Source organism: Phocoena sinus, chromosome 6 (assembly GCF_008692025.1).
Source record: "Phocoena sinus isolate mPhoSin1 chromosome 6, mPhoSin1.pri, whole genome shotgun sequence".
Lineage (NCBI taxonomy): Eukaryota > Metazoa > Chordata > Mammalia > Artiodactyla > Phocoenidae > Phocoena > Phocoena sinus.
The window spans coordinates 104,854,137-104,866,778 of record NC_045768.1 but is presented as its reverse complement, the minus strand read 5'-3'; the positions used below and the strand labels follow the sequence as shown (position 1 = coordinate 104,866,778).

General features: G+C 51.0%; 1 protein-coding gene across 2 annotated transcripts in view; it reads right to left on the bottom strand.

The window, feature by feature from the left end:
- LOC116755532 (L-gulonolactone oxidase) overlaps positions 1–2,073 on the bottom strand; it is a 40,909-nt gene extending 38,836 nt beyond the window's left edge. Inside the window, exon 1 of one of the 2 annotated variants that reach the window (XM_032635126.1) lies at positions 1,174–2,073. The gene's annotated coding sequence lies outside the window, so the exon portion shown is untranslated. The remainder of the gene's footprint in view (positions 1–1,173) is intronic. The other variant, XM_032635127.1, reaches the window with a different exon arrangement.
- Between the last annotated feature and the right edge of the window lie 10,569 nt (positions 2,074–12,642).

The following is a 12,642-nucleotide window of genomic DNA, read 5'->3' as shown; positions in this document are numbered from 1 at the left end:
GAATCCCCAAAGTGGGTCACAGCCCTCCCTGGACTGGCTCCACCACCCACAAAGGGCGTCCTTGGCAACATGCCTTGAATCACGCTCTCTCCACCACACTGGATGAAGCTAACAAAGACACTGCCAAGTGCAGGCGAACGCTCTCAGCATCCAGCCAGGATACACGAGCAGTCATGGGGACCCCACCTGCAGGTCTCCCAATCCCTACCAAGCTCCACGCTTTCAGCAGTGTGTGCTTCCAAAACACAGGCTTGATACCCATCTCTCCACTTCAACGGTCCCCTCACCCATAGGTCCACACAGCTCAGCCTGGCCCAGTGGGCTCAGGATAACCTCCCAGCCGCACCCTCTGACCTCTCTCATCCATCCTCACCTCTCAACACCCTGTCTCCTCTCCTGTTCTCTCTCTGCCGGGCGAGGCTTAGGAGTTCCTCAAGGCCAGAGGCAGTGGTCAGCACCTCTGTGAAGCCCTCGCTCCCAGCTGGGCCCTTGTCCACACAAGCCTCCTGCATATGGGGTACACTGCTGGACATGACCTCCTGTGGGGTGGGGTCTGCACCTCATTCATCTTTACCGCCCTGGTATCTAGCACTGTCCCAACTCATCTAGGTGCACAGGAAAAGCCCATGAAATGAAAGAATGAGTGAGTGATGAGAGATTGCATCAGTGAAGGGGAAAGGAAGCAGCAGTCTTTTTTTGTTTTCTTTTGGCCACACCGCGTGGCATGTGGGATCTTAGTTCCCTGAAGTGTGGAGTCTTAACCACTGGACCACCAGGGAAGTCCAGGAAGGAGCAGTCTCTCTTTTTTTTTTTTTTGCGGTACGCAGGCCTCTCACTGCTGTGGCCTCTCCCGTTGCGGAGCACAGGCTCTGGACGTGCAGGCTCAGCGGCCACGGCTCACGGGCCCAGCCGCTCCGCGGCATGTGGGATCTTCCCAGACCGGGGCACGAACCCACGTCCCCTGCATCAGCAGGCGGACTCTCAACCACTGCGCCACCAGAGAAGCCCCCGAGGAGCAGTCTTAATCGCTGCTCCCAAAAGGCGACAGTGATGCTGCTGAGGAAGCCCTCATCAAGCGAGCAGTTCCCCCGAACATCCCACTCTTCATCCTCTGGGATGCCTGCGCCCTCCTCCAAGAAGCCCCGATGGCCCCGAGCAGGACCATTGCCTTACCCAGTCCTCCATATGCTTGGACATCTCAGGAACGAGCACGAAGTCCTTCTCCGCGGTGACCATCAGGGCCGGCACCAGGATCTAGGGAGGGATAACGGGAAGGAGAAGCAGCCTCCACGCTCAGGCCCTCCCTCACCCGGGCGAGGAGATGTTATTTTCACACCGTGGGGCCTCCTCCACTATTAACTACCCCGCAGAAGACCCCTCAGCACCACTTTGGTCTGGCTTTGTTTCTGCCACGTGCTTTGCGTGAAGGAGGCACCAGTATTACTAAAGATCTGAAAGGATGGTGTGCGAGATTAGAAAATGTGTATCTTGCTCTCTGCCCCTGGTTCCCGGCATAGAGCCCCTGAAACCCTTGTAAATTCCTAAGTGATGAGAGCACTTCTGTTCCAATGAGGTGACTCTGGCTGGGCTCCTGGCTGGGGGCTGGTCACCAGGAAGACAAAGCCATGATTAGACACTTGGGATTTTCAGCTCCCTCCTTCTCCCCCACGTCTGGAAGGCGAAAGGGATGAAATGGAGTTAATAATTGATCGCATCTACGTGAGGAAGTCTCCATAAACATCCACATAATCCCAGTAGCAAGGAGTTCGGAGAGCTTCTAGGTTGGTGAAATCCACACCAAAAGGATAACACACCTCAGCTCCACAGGGTCAGAGGCTCCTGGGCTTGGGACCCTCCCAGACCTCACCCTGTGGATTCCTTCGTCTGGCGGTTCATCTGTGTCCTTTATCAAATCCTTTAATAAACTAGTAAACGTAAGTGAGTGTTTCCCAGAGTTCTGTGAGCCACTCTAGAAAATTAATAGACCCAAGGAGGAGGTCCTGGGAGCCTCCAATTTATAGCCAATCAGTTGGAAGCACAGGTAACAACCTGGACTTGGGGTTGGCGTCTGAAGTGGGGAGCAGTCTTGTGGGACTGGGCCCTTATCCTGTGGGCTCTGACGCCGTCTCCAGGTAGATGGTGCCAGAACTGAGTTAAATTGCAGGCCACCCAGCTGGTGTTGCAGAGAACGGCTTGGTGGTGTGTGGAAAAACCTCCACACATTTGGTGATAAGAAGTGTCAGAAAGAAAGCGATTTGTGTGAAAGTAAAGGAGACACACAGGAGGAAAAAAAATGGGTTTTTCTCATACGGATGGATTCAGCCACGTATTGACCACACAGGTTGTGTGTGTGTGTGTGTGTGTACAAGTAAGAACACACGTGTGGTCCACTCTGTGTGACTGATATTCCTGACACCAAACAGATGGCACTGGGAAGGAGGAAAGATGCCCTTAGATGGAGATCAATATTCCTTTTCCATGAATTGAACGGATGCTTCACCAGGGCAGCCAGAGTGTGACTGGGCCAGCCACGCTGGGGCCAGTGTGACATTACAGGCAGCAAAGGGACTTCACTTTTTGTCTACTGATGCATGGGGCACCGCAAGGTCGAGAGAACCTCCTTTTACTCTGTGTTCTCAAGCTACCATGACAATTTCCAAATGGCGTTCACTGTCCCTGGGTAAGGAATGCGCACTGTTTTTTACCTACAACACAGAACTGTGCGCTTCTCACTGCGCCCCGTTCACCAAGGGGTGAAGACCCAGTGGTGGTTTTGTGGCTGAAATGAATCCTGGGGCTGCTGTGGGGGTGGGATGGACACTCTAGAATGTTCCAGGTGAAAACGTAACATGGTGGCGGAGGCAATGGGAGGAGGTGGGAGAGGAGGAAGATCTGGAAGGAAACTGCAGAAGAGGGGGTCACCAAACCTACTGCCATCGGGGTTCACCTCCCCGAAGACCTCATCCTCGTCCCTCATGCTTTGAGAGTCTCTGCCAGTCAAACTGCAGTTTTGTCATTTTTGTCCATCACAGATTAGAGTGATGATAGGCTAAAGAGCATTAATTAAACCACGACTACGTACTAGGCACTGTTCTAACTCAGCATTTGATGTGCGTCAACCCACTTTATCCTTACACAGCTCCTGCCTGAGGTAGGCACCATTCTTGTCACTTCCATATTAGCGGCCACGGAGAACAGAGTGGTTAAGTGCCTTGCCCAAGGTCACACAGGGCACAGGTCCCACATCCCAGGCCGACTCTCTGCCCAGCCTGCTCTGAACCACTGTTTTTATGCTCTACTGCCTCAAGACCTAACCCTGTGAGGTCAGGACCTCGCCTGTGTCATCTGCACCATTCCTGGCTCTAGAGGGCCGTTCATTTTTGACTGAATCAAGAAGATGGCCAGGGCTACTGAGTGAGCTGAGGAATGTGAAAATGCAATTTCCCTTAGGTTTTTAATGTTCTGAATGTAAACCAGGGACCCCATGACTCCCTTTGCAGACCCAGGGGTTGGAAACCTGTCTTCTGCTTGACAAACAAGGAAACTGAGGCTCGGACTGACTCGGTCGAGGTGAAGGAGCCAGAGGTTACAGCCCCGTCTCTCTGACAGCACGTAATGTTCCTCTGTGAGCCAGGAGCTTCATCCTTGTTACCTCTGGGAGTTAACTGGACCACCTGCGCCCTGAGCCAGGGCACCGCCGGGAGACCTAGGTGGTCCAGACCGCTGCTGCAGTCACCTGGCAGATCCCTGTCCCCACCCTCTCCCCCCCCTCTGCCGTTCCAGGAGAAGCAGCAGCAAAAGAGGTCCTAAGAGGAAACCCTGCAGTGCAGGCACCTCCAAAAGCAGCCGGCCGGTCTGTCCACCCCTGGCTCTGACCCAGCGGTCTATCCGTTGGGTCCATGGATGCCCGAAGGGTGACTCGTTGGGGAGGAGAACAGCGCTGAACTCACCTCCCTTCCCAAGCCTTTGCGGCCCCACTGCCAGTTCCTTTCCATGTTTCGGTACCAGTTTAGAGGCCCCCTGGGGGGGCGGACAAAGGAATAAAAAGAGGAAAGCTTTTAGTAGACGCTTGTGCTACAGACCCCACCACAGCAACCTGCTCAGCATAGAGCCAGTCTTCCCAGGAAGAGCAAAGGCTCCTGCAGGGCGAAGAGAACAGATCCCAGGATTCACACCCTGGTGCCGATTCACACCCCGGTGCCCTGCGCGCCTGCCGGGCTTTATCGAGCACAGCCTGGTGCAGGCACAGCGCTGGGCTGAGGGCTGATGTTCTCTGAAGTGGGCATCCGGGGACACACAGAAATCAGCCCTACAGGACTCTCCATTTTCTCCCGGGACTGTCTCGGAAGACGGGGGTGGGGGAGCTTGGTTTAGTGCCCTCACCAACCAGGGCCACTCCCCTGTCCCAGGGAGCCCACAGAAAAGGGCCACCGGGAGGCGCTTCCTCCTAACGTGACATCGGGAAGTGATGCCGAGGTGTCTCCTCCGGACAGGTAGGGCGGCTCCAGGGCTGTACCTGGGGCACTGTCCCAATCCTCAGGTGTGGAATGGGTTGGTGCTGTCCGGCCCTCGAGGCTTCCGGTGAGAGGGAGGGCCCGGAGAGACCTTGGACACGTCACGCGCCCTTTGGGGACTTCTGATTTTCCCTCCTGTGCAAGGAGGGGTCGGATCAGGTTGCCTGTATGTTCCCTTCCAGAGAACCTCTGTCCCCCAGTCTGAGACTCTTAAATTGTCCCCCACTTCGGGTGGGGAGGGGGGAAGAAAGGAGATGCTTAGGGAAAGGTTGAAATTGTGATACTGGAAACACTGGGGTCTAAAGGCCACCACGGGTGTTCACGGCCAAGGTTGCCACACTGTGAACTTGTGGGCTGGGCTGACGAAGGCGGTCCTGCTGTTGGGCTCCTTCTGCACCCCTGGGTCTGAGTGAGGGATGGGGGCGTGAGGAGAGAGGAGGAAGATGGAAACGCGGTGACCTGCAGCGCCCCTGAAGGACTCACGAGCTTCGAAGACTTGCAATACCCAAATACGTGAAGGGACACGCAGAAAAGGGGCTGTGAAAAGGGATTCTCAGTGATTTCAGGGCAGGGCCCTGAACCGCAGCATAGAAACAGACCTGAGAAAAAGGAACGAAGTCTGGCAGAGACTACAACACGGGCGGACCAGAGTGAAAAGAGCCACACACGCAGGACCACACAGCGTACGACTCCGGTCGCATGAAACATCTGGAATAGGCAGCTCCAGGGGGACGGAGAGCAGATGGGTGAGTGATCAGACCTGGGGGCCCAGGGGAAGTGGGGGTGACCACGAAAGGGAACAGAGCTGCTTTCTGGGAGATGAAAACACTTTAAAATGGATCGTGGCGATCCATAAAATGTGTCGTGACGGCGCAGCTCCATGAAATGACTAAAAACCATTGAACTGTACACTCTCAGAGGGTGAATTCTATGGTATGTGAGTTAGAGCTCAGTAAAGCTGAGCCTATAACCACCGCCCCCCCCACTGAATATGTTTTTGAGGTTACGTGGGATTTTGTGTTTTTCTGAAGTAAGAACTCAGAGCTGTCATCTGATCCTCACAGAGGTCACCACTGAAAAAAAGTTAAAAACATCTGCTCTGAAGGGGCCCCTAAGCATAAGGGAGAACAAGCTGAACTCTCCAAACTAGAGCAGGCTGAGCATCGTCAGATAGTGAGCCTCCCAGCACTGGAGGCATTCAAGCAGACGCTGGCCAGGTTTTCACTGGGACTGAGCTGGCACTGGGCCTCACCCTGCACTGCGAGAGCAGAAGAGCCCCTGTCTGCCCACCTTCTCTCTCCTGTGTTCTCCTGGGGTGCTGTTCTCTTTACCTGAAACCAGACTTCTTGAACTGCTGAACGTAGAACTGGATGTCCTCCTCGGTGACCATCTTGCTGAGGCTGGGCTCCCCTGGCGTACTCACAAAGAGTCCTCCTACAAAAAGCCACTTGTTTCCTCTCCCACCCTCTGGGTCAGGTGTCCCAAGTTCCAACACCTGAGACCCTTCACCACCTCTGCTTCTTTTATTACTGCTCTCTGTCTCCCCAAGAGACTTGGGCTCCCGGAGGGCAATGACTCTGACTCGTGCTTGTGGATACCTGCCCCTGCCTCACACCAAGTGTGTGCTCAAAACTTTTGAGGAATGAAGGACTGAACGACTGACTACGTGAATAAGTAAAGAGGTGGAAGGAGGGAAGGGAGAGGTGTTCCTGACCAGTGAGAAGAGTGTGGTCTTTAGGCTTGGAGGAGTTTAATCCCAGCCTGGCCACTCTGGACAAATTCTGAGACCCACTTTCCTCATCTGTAGACTAGAGATAATAGTGAGAGTTCTTACGGATGTCACGAGAAATATAAACAATATTACTAAAGGGGGCTAACCCAGTGTCTGATGCACACAGTAGGTGCTCAAACAAGTGATAGCAATCATCATTATTAATAAAAATACAAGGGAATGATGGCAAAGTCACAAGCAAGGTTCTGTGGGAACAGTCAAGGGGATGAGCGCCAGTCTGCTCCCGGCTCTGGCTCCTCACTTATATCCAAACTGGGAGGGAGAACAGGGGCTGTCTTCACGGGATGGAACTGAGCCTGATGGAGGGGAGGCCAGGGCACTAAGACAGAGGAGACCTGGCCGGGGGTCTGGCCTGATTTCCACTCTGCCTGCACCAGGTGACCCTGCAGAGGTCAGTTCCTCTCCTGGGTCTCTGTCCTAATCAGTAGAGGGTGGATCTGCCCTGAAGAGCTCTGAGAGTCCTCCAGGCTCTGACTGTTTAAGATCTTGAATCCAAAACTTCATGGGGGAGAGGAAGCCAAGGCTGTGTGGTCAGCCCAGGGTTAGGGTGAGTGCGATTCCCCAGCGGGGATCTACATTAAGCAAGTCAGGGCTTAACTAGTTCAGGGCTGGCAGGTGGCTGCTTCTGCCCACAGCTGGCAGATGGAGAAACACTCATTTAACGTTCGGCTGGTTCCCGTCATGGCCCTCCTGTCTCCATTCCCTCCTGAGAATGTCTCTTACCCATTTCACAGACTCTGTTCGTGGTGAGAAAAGTCTGGAGGGAGAAAAGTTAGAAGGGATGTCATGGGTCAAGCAAAGGAAACATGTAGGAACGGGGCATCTAAAAACCCTACAAGTGCCAGCAGCCTATACACACATGCTAAATGCCCAAGAGAGCTAGGCGGGTCCTGAGTGGTCAGAGCAGAGGCAGCTCACAACCAAGCTCCAAGGCCAAGACTGCTCCTGGGTGCTGGCGGGTCTTGGGAATGTAAGGACTTGGGTGTATCAACCAGTGGGAACAGGAGATGAGACCTCAGGTCAGATGCGAAGGTAAAAGTGAGATCCTCCCCACCCCTCCACGGTGAATCCACTCAATCTGGGGTCCTCAGTTAAAGGGTGGACTAGAAAGAACCCACCCACCATGACAGAGGGATGTCAAAGGAGTTGGTCCATTCAGTTTGGTACTAAGAGGAAACCCAAAAAAAGCTCCCCTAGGGATTCATGGCCACAAGCCTGCCTTCACATGTGTTTCTGTTTGAATCCACACTACGAGATCTGGAAACCCCCACTAAGTGAAGTAAACAACAACAGCAAAAGTGAGCTTGGGCTGGTAATGCCACCAGAAGGCCTGGCAGGAGAAGCAAAAGCTAAACCACCCAGGAGGGCCATTTCCTCCATCTCAGCTGGAGCAGGTTGGAGCAGAGTAAGTAAGTTCTGTTAAAGATGAGCTCACAAACCCAAATTACAGAGCTCTCTCCCTACCCTGCCCCACCCCCTGCACATATACACTAAAGCCCCATTGCAGGAGACAGCAAACACAGCAAACAGTAAAACAAGACTCTCCAGGAAGACCAAATAATAGAACTTGCACAGAGAGAGAATGAAAAATGAGTATGCTTCAAATGATTAAAGACCAAAGAAGGAACTGAACAACAAGAATAGAACAAGACTCTATTGAAAGAGATCAGAAGGCTTTGAAAAAGAACCAAATGCAACTTTCAAAATTAAAGACGGGCTGAACTGCAGATGAGACATGACTAAAAGACAAATAATACACCAGAAGGTAGACCTGAGACCAATTTCTTACAAGCAATGACAGAAGCTTCTAGAAGAAAATAATTGTCAACCTAGAATGCTATACTCAGATAAACTGTTCTTTGGGATTGAAAGCAAAATAAAGATATTTTCAGGCCAAAAAATTATGAGTTTACTGCTAACAGACTCTTACTGAGAAAACTGCAAAAGAAGGTACTTCAGTAAGAAAGAAATTTGCACTTAGTATAAAAGAGTGAGGTGCCAGAAGTGGTCAGCAAAGAAACTGGCAAAAGTCAGGCCAGCTAAGTAGGCACTGACCAGATACAGCAACAGCAACAGTGACTCCTAACACGTAAGACAGGAGGGTGGGGTTACCGCGTTAAAGCATTCTAGGCTCCTGTGGTTGTTCAAGAAAAGGGTTAGAAGCGTCAATTAATTCTGCACTTTGATAAGCAATTATCCATATGAAAATGGTAATAACAGCAGAATTTCTAAACTGTCACCATTATAATCCTTCTTTGATCTGGGTTTCATAGCCCTACTGGTGTGTGACAGAGAGGACAGGACCTTTCCTCATTAATGAAGGGACCAGTGGAGTGAGGACCCTAACTGCCCTAACTACAGAAGTCAAAGAAAAGAAGGCAAGTTGCTTATTCCCACACCCTGACATCCCCTATCCCCCCATCCTCCCAGGGAAGCCATCTGGGGATCTGCACCCCTGCAGCTCCCCCATCCTGCTTACCCCCGACCCTGCCGCCCACACCCCTCACCTCATCACTTGCTCTGAAGAAGCTTCTGAAAGTCCGATTCAGGTTCTGTTCCAGTTCAACCTCCGCCACTCCCTAGAACAACCAAGGAAGCAAAATGAAGGACTCAGCAGAGATCTTGGAAACTGATCTGACCCAAAGCCAGAAGCTCCCAACCTCTGTCCCATCCAGCCCAAGTTTCATTCAGAAGTGCGTGAATTTGAATTTTCATGTTGAAACACGTTTTGTTTTTTTTAAAAGGTTTGAATAAAATATGAGATGCTCACAGTGGTCCCGTCCACCCCGCCCCACACCGGGGAGGTGGGTTTATGGCTGCTGCTTTCTTTTCTGTTTATCTAAATCCCTACAGTGGGAATGTATTACTTATAATAATCACTTTATTATTATAGGCTGGGGATCCTATAATAGTAAGAGTATGGCAGTGTATGGTGGTCCATTCTGGCTGCTATAACACAATACCATAGATCGGGTGGCTTATAAACTCAGACATTTATTTCTCACAGCTCTGTAGGCTGGGCAGTCCAAGATCAAGGCATCAGCAGGTTCAGTATCTAGCGACAGTTTGTTTCTTGGTTCGTAGATGGTCATCTTCTCACTGTGTCCTCACATGGAGGAAAGCACAAGAGAGCTCTCTGGAGTTTCTTCTAAAGGGCACTAATCCCATTCATGAGGGCTCCACCCTCAAGAACTAATCATCTCCTCGAGGGCCCACCTCCTAATACCATCACATCAGGGTTAGGATTTCAACACACGAATTTGGGGGACTCACAAACACTCAATCTAGAGCACAGTACTGGCCTACTTTCTTCTCCTCCTTTCCAACTGCTCACCTGAACCAGCGAAACTGAGTTGCAGGATGTTTTCTGAAGGGCGCCCTACTTTCTCAGCTCTGTGGTTTAACGTATTGTAACTTCCACCAAGAGCACCTACTTCCCTCAGCTTGGCCTTCAAGAAGCCTTCAACACCTGTGCCAAACACTGCCTTCTTCATGAAGCCCTACCCTCCCCCATCACAGTAAAACAGCTCAGCTCTTCCTGGATCTCACAGAGCCTTTCATGTCCTCTCCATGGTCCACCCTGAGAGCAGGCAAGCTCCTACTCATCTTCTTCCCCAGGGCATCTGTGACTGGTCCTGGATGGAGCAGAGGCTGAATGTATGTTTGTTCCTTTCCTCTGAGGAATGTTCCCGCAGAGAAGGGTCCTGTAAGCCAGGTCAGCAAAGTGTTCTGGTGGCCAGCAGCCCTCAGACCCTGCACACTTTAAGAGGTCCTGCACTCATTTGTTCTGCATATGGCACGTCATGAGAGCTCTGGATCTACGAGACAGCAGCTCTGCAGGCAAGGAAACATTTATCATCAAGCAGTGCTGGATCTGCAGTTCGAGATTTTCTGAAGAAAACAATGCTGGCATGTTAATTACAATCCCCTCACATGTGTAAGATTCCATTATGACGGAGAATCAATCGTGGCCTTCAGTCACGTGATGAACGTCGAGGCGAGAAATAGCCACGGAAGGCAGTACATTTTACGCGCTCAATAAACGCCCTGCATGTTGCCACAGGTCATCATTCTTATTTATTGAGAGCAGTCCCTAGCTACCGTTCATGAGCTTGTGATGTGTCTCAGTGTGTGGAGGAATCTCCACGAGTCCAGAGGTCTGGACTGGCTGCAGAGCTCAAATAGTACTTAAAAGAGCAAATGAATGTCAAAAGGGTCAATAAAAAATCAAAGAGAGCCCAAAGGTAAATAAGTCTCTCTACCCACGTGAAAGCATGTCAGATCAACAGGGATGAAGAGGACAAAGGTGAGGGCCAGAAAGGAGAGAAGATAAGAGCATTTGTACTCTGGTTGTGTGCCCTGCCGATACCATCGGACGCTCTGTAATTCATAAAAGGTGATACCCTATTTTTAAGTCCCACAGGCCAATGACAAGCCTCCCACCAGTCCAGCTGGATAGGGCTCCTCCCTTTGTGTTCCTGATCATAGGAATTAAAGGATGAACTTTGGAATCCAACAAACAAGGCTCCAAGCCCCACCACTACTACTTATTAACTGGGCAACTTAATCTTCCAGAGCCTCAGTTTCCTCATCTATAAAATGGGAGTTTTGTAAGGATGATAGGAGATAATGCCTGTTTCTGACCATGCCTGGTAGATACATAGGAGGGAGGCCAATAAATGGTGATTATTATTATTATTATTATTATCTCCATCGTTAAAGTTATCTAGTTGCATGAGAACTGTCTATTTTTGGATCCGGTCCCCTCACAAGCCTGTGAATTTCTTAGGGACACACACTGTATCTTACTCATATTTTTATTCCCACTGTGATAGCACGGTAATAGCAGGTACCCAACACAGCCTAGAAGGTTGGGAAGAAGAGAGGGGAAAAAAGGAAAGAATGTGAGATAAAGACTTTGGTGGGGGTGACTTCTAAACGATCACGTGGATTGTGGCTTTTATTTTCTTGCCCTCCATTGCAAGCTCACATTCATCAAAGAGGGTGTGAAATAAAATTCATATTTTATGGCAGGACAAGAAAAATTTAAACATAAAAAAAATCTCTGCCCTTTGGCCTCCTTTCTCCCCTCCACTGCGCATCGCGTACCTGCATTATGCATCGACCAAACCTCCCCCATCAGTAGAAATACCTGCTCAACCATAAAGAGCAATATTCTCCCAGCATCAACAAGACAACTCCTTAAAAGATAACATTCCTTCCTGATGTCGTAAGGGGCCACGATGAGCCATGACCCACTACTTGCTAGATTGTGTAAACTGTCAATAATACATCATTTAATACACAGCCCTCTGTCTCAAAACACGTAACTGCGTTTTGACCTCGAACAGGCAGAACAGCTCTCAGAACCTTCTGAGAGGCTGTCCCCGGGTTATACAGCCCTCAATTCGGCTTGAACAAAGTTTCCATTTCTGTCTTAGATCGATGGATTAAGTTTTTTGTCGCAAAGGTAGTTCTCCTCCAGCTTGAGGTGGAGGGGGGCAGTAAGCCTACAGAACTCTGCTCAATGTTATGTGGCAGCCTGGATGGGAGGGGAGTCTGGGGGAGAATAGATACACGTATCTGTATGGCTGAGTCACTTTGCTGTGCACCTGAAGCTATCACAACATTGTTAATTGGCTATGCGCCAATATAAAATAAAAAGTTAAAAAAAAAATGAACGAGTCTGCTCTACTATTACCCCAAAGCTATCACCTGGGCAGGCAGCTGTAGGTTCTAAGGAAAAACTCCTAGAACAAAGCCTTTGGAATTCCATGAATCCTGGAGCTTTGTCTCAGAAGACTCTGGGGCTGTTTAAGGAGAAAGACTTCCTAAGAGTCAACACAGAGCTCATGAAGGATCTGAAGTATAAGAAACCAACCTTGGAGCTTCCCTGGTGGTGCAGTAGTTGAGAGTACGCCTGCCGATGCAGGGGACGCGGGTTTGTGCCCCGGTCCGGGAAGATCCCACAGTGAGCCATGGCCGCTGAGCCTGCGCGTCCGGAGCCTGTGCTCCGCAACGGGAGAGGCCACAACAGTGAGAGGCCCGCGAATGGCAAAAAATGGAGCAGGTGATGCTGAAATTATCCAGCTGATTCTATTTGTCTTTGCTGCCCAGAGCTGCCTCCTCTTCCCTTTCTTTTTTTTGCGGTACGCGGGCCTCTTTTTTTTGAGGTACGCGGGCCTCTCTCACTGCTGTGGCCTCTCCCGTTGCGGAGCACAGGCTCCGGACGCGCAGGCTCAGCGGCCATGGCTCACAGGCCCAGCAGCTCCGCGACATGTGGGATCTTCCCGGACCGGGGCACAAACCCGCGTCCCCTGCATCGGCAGGCGGACT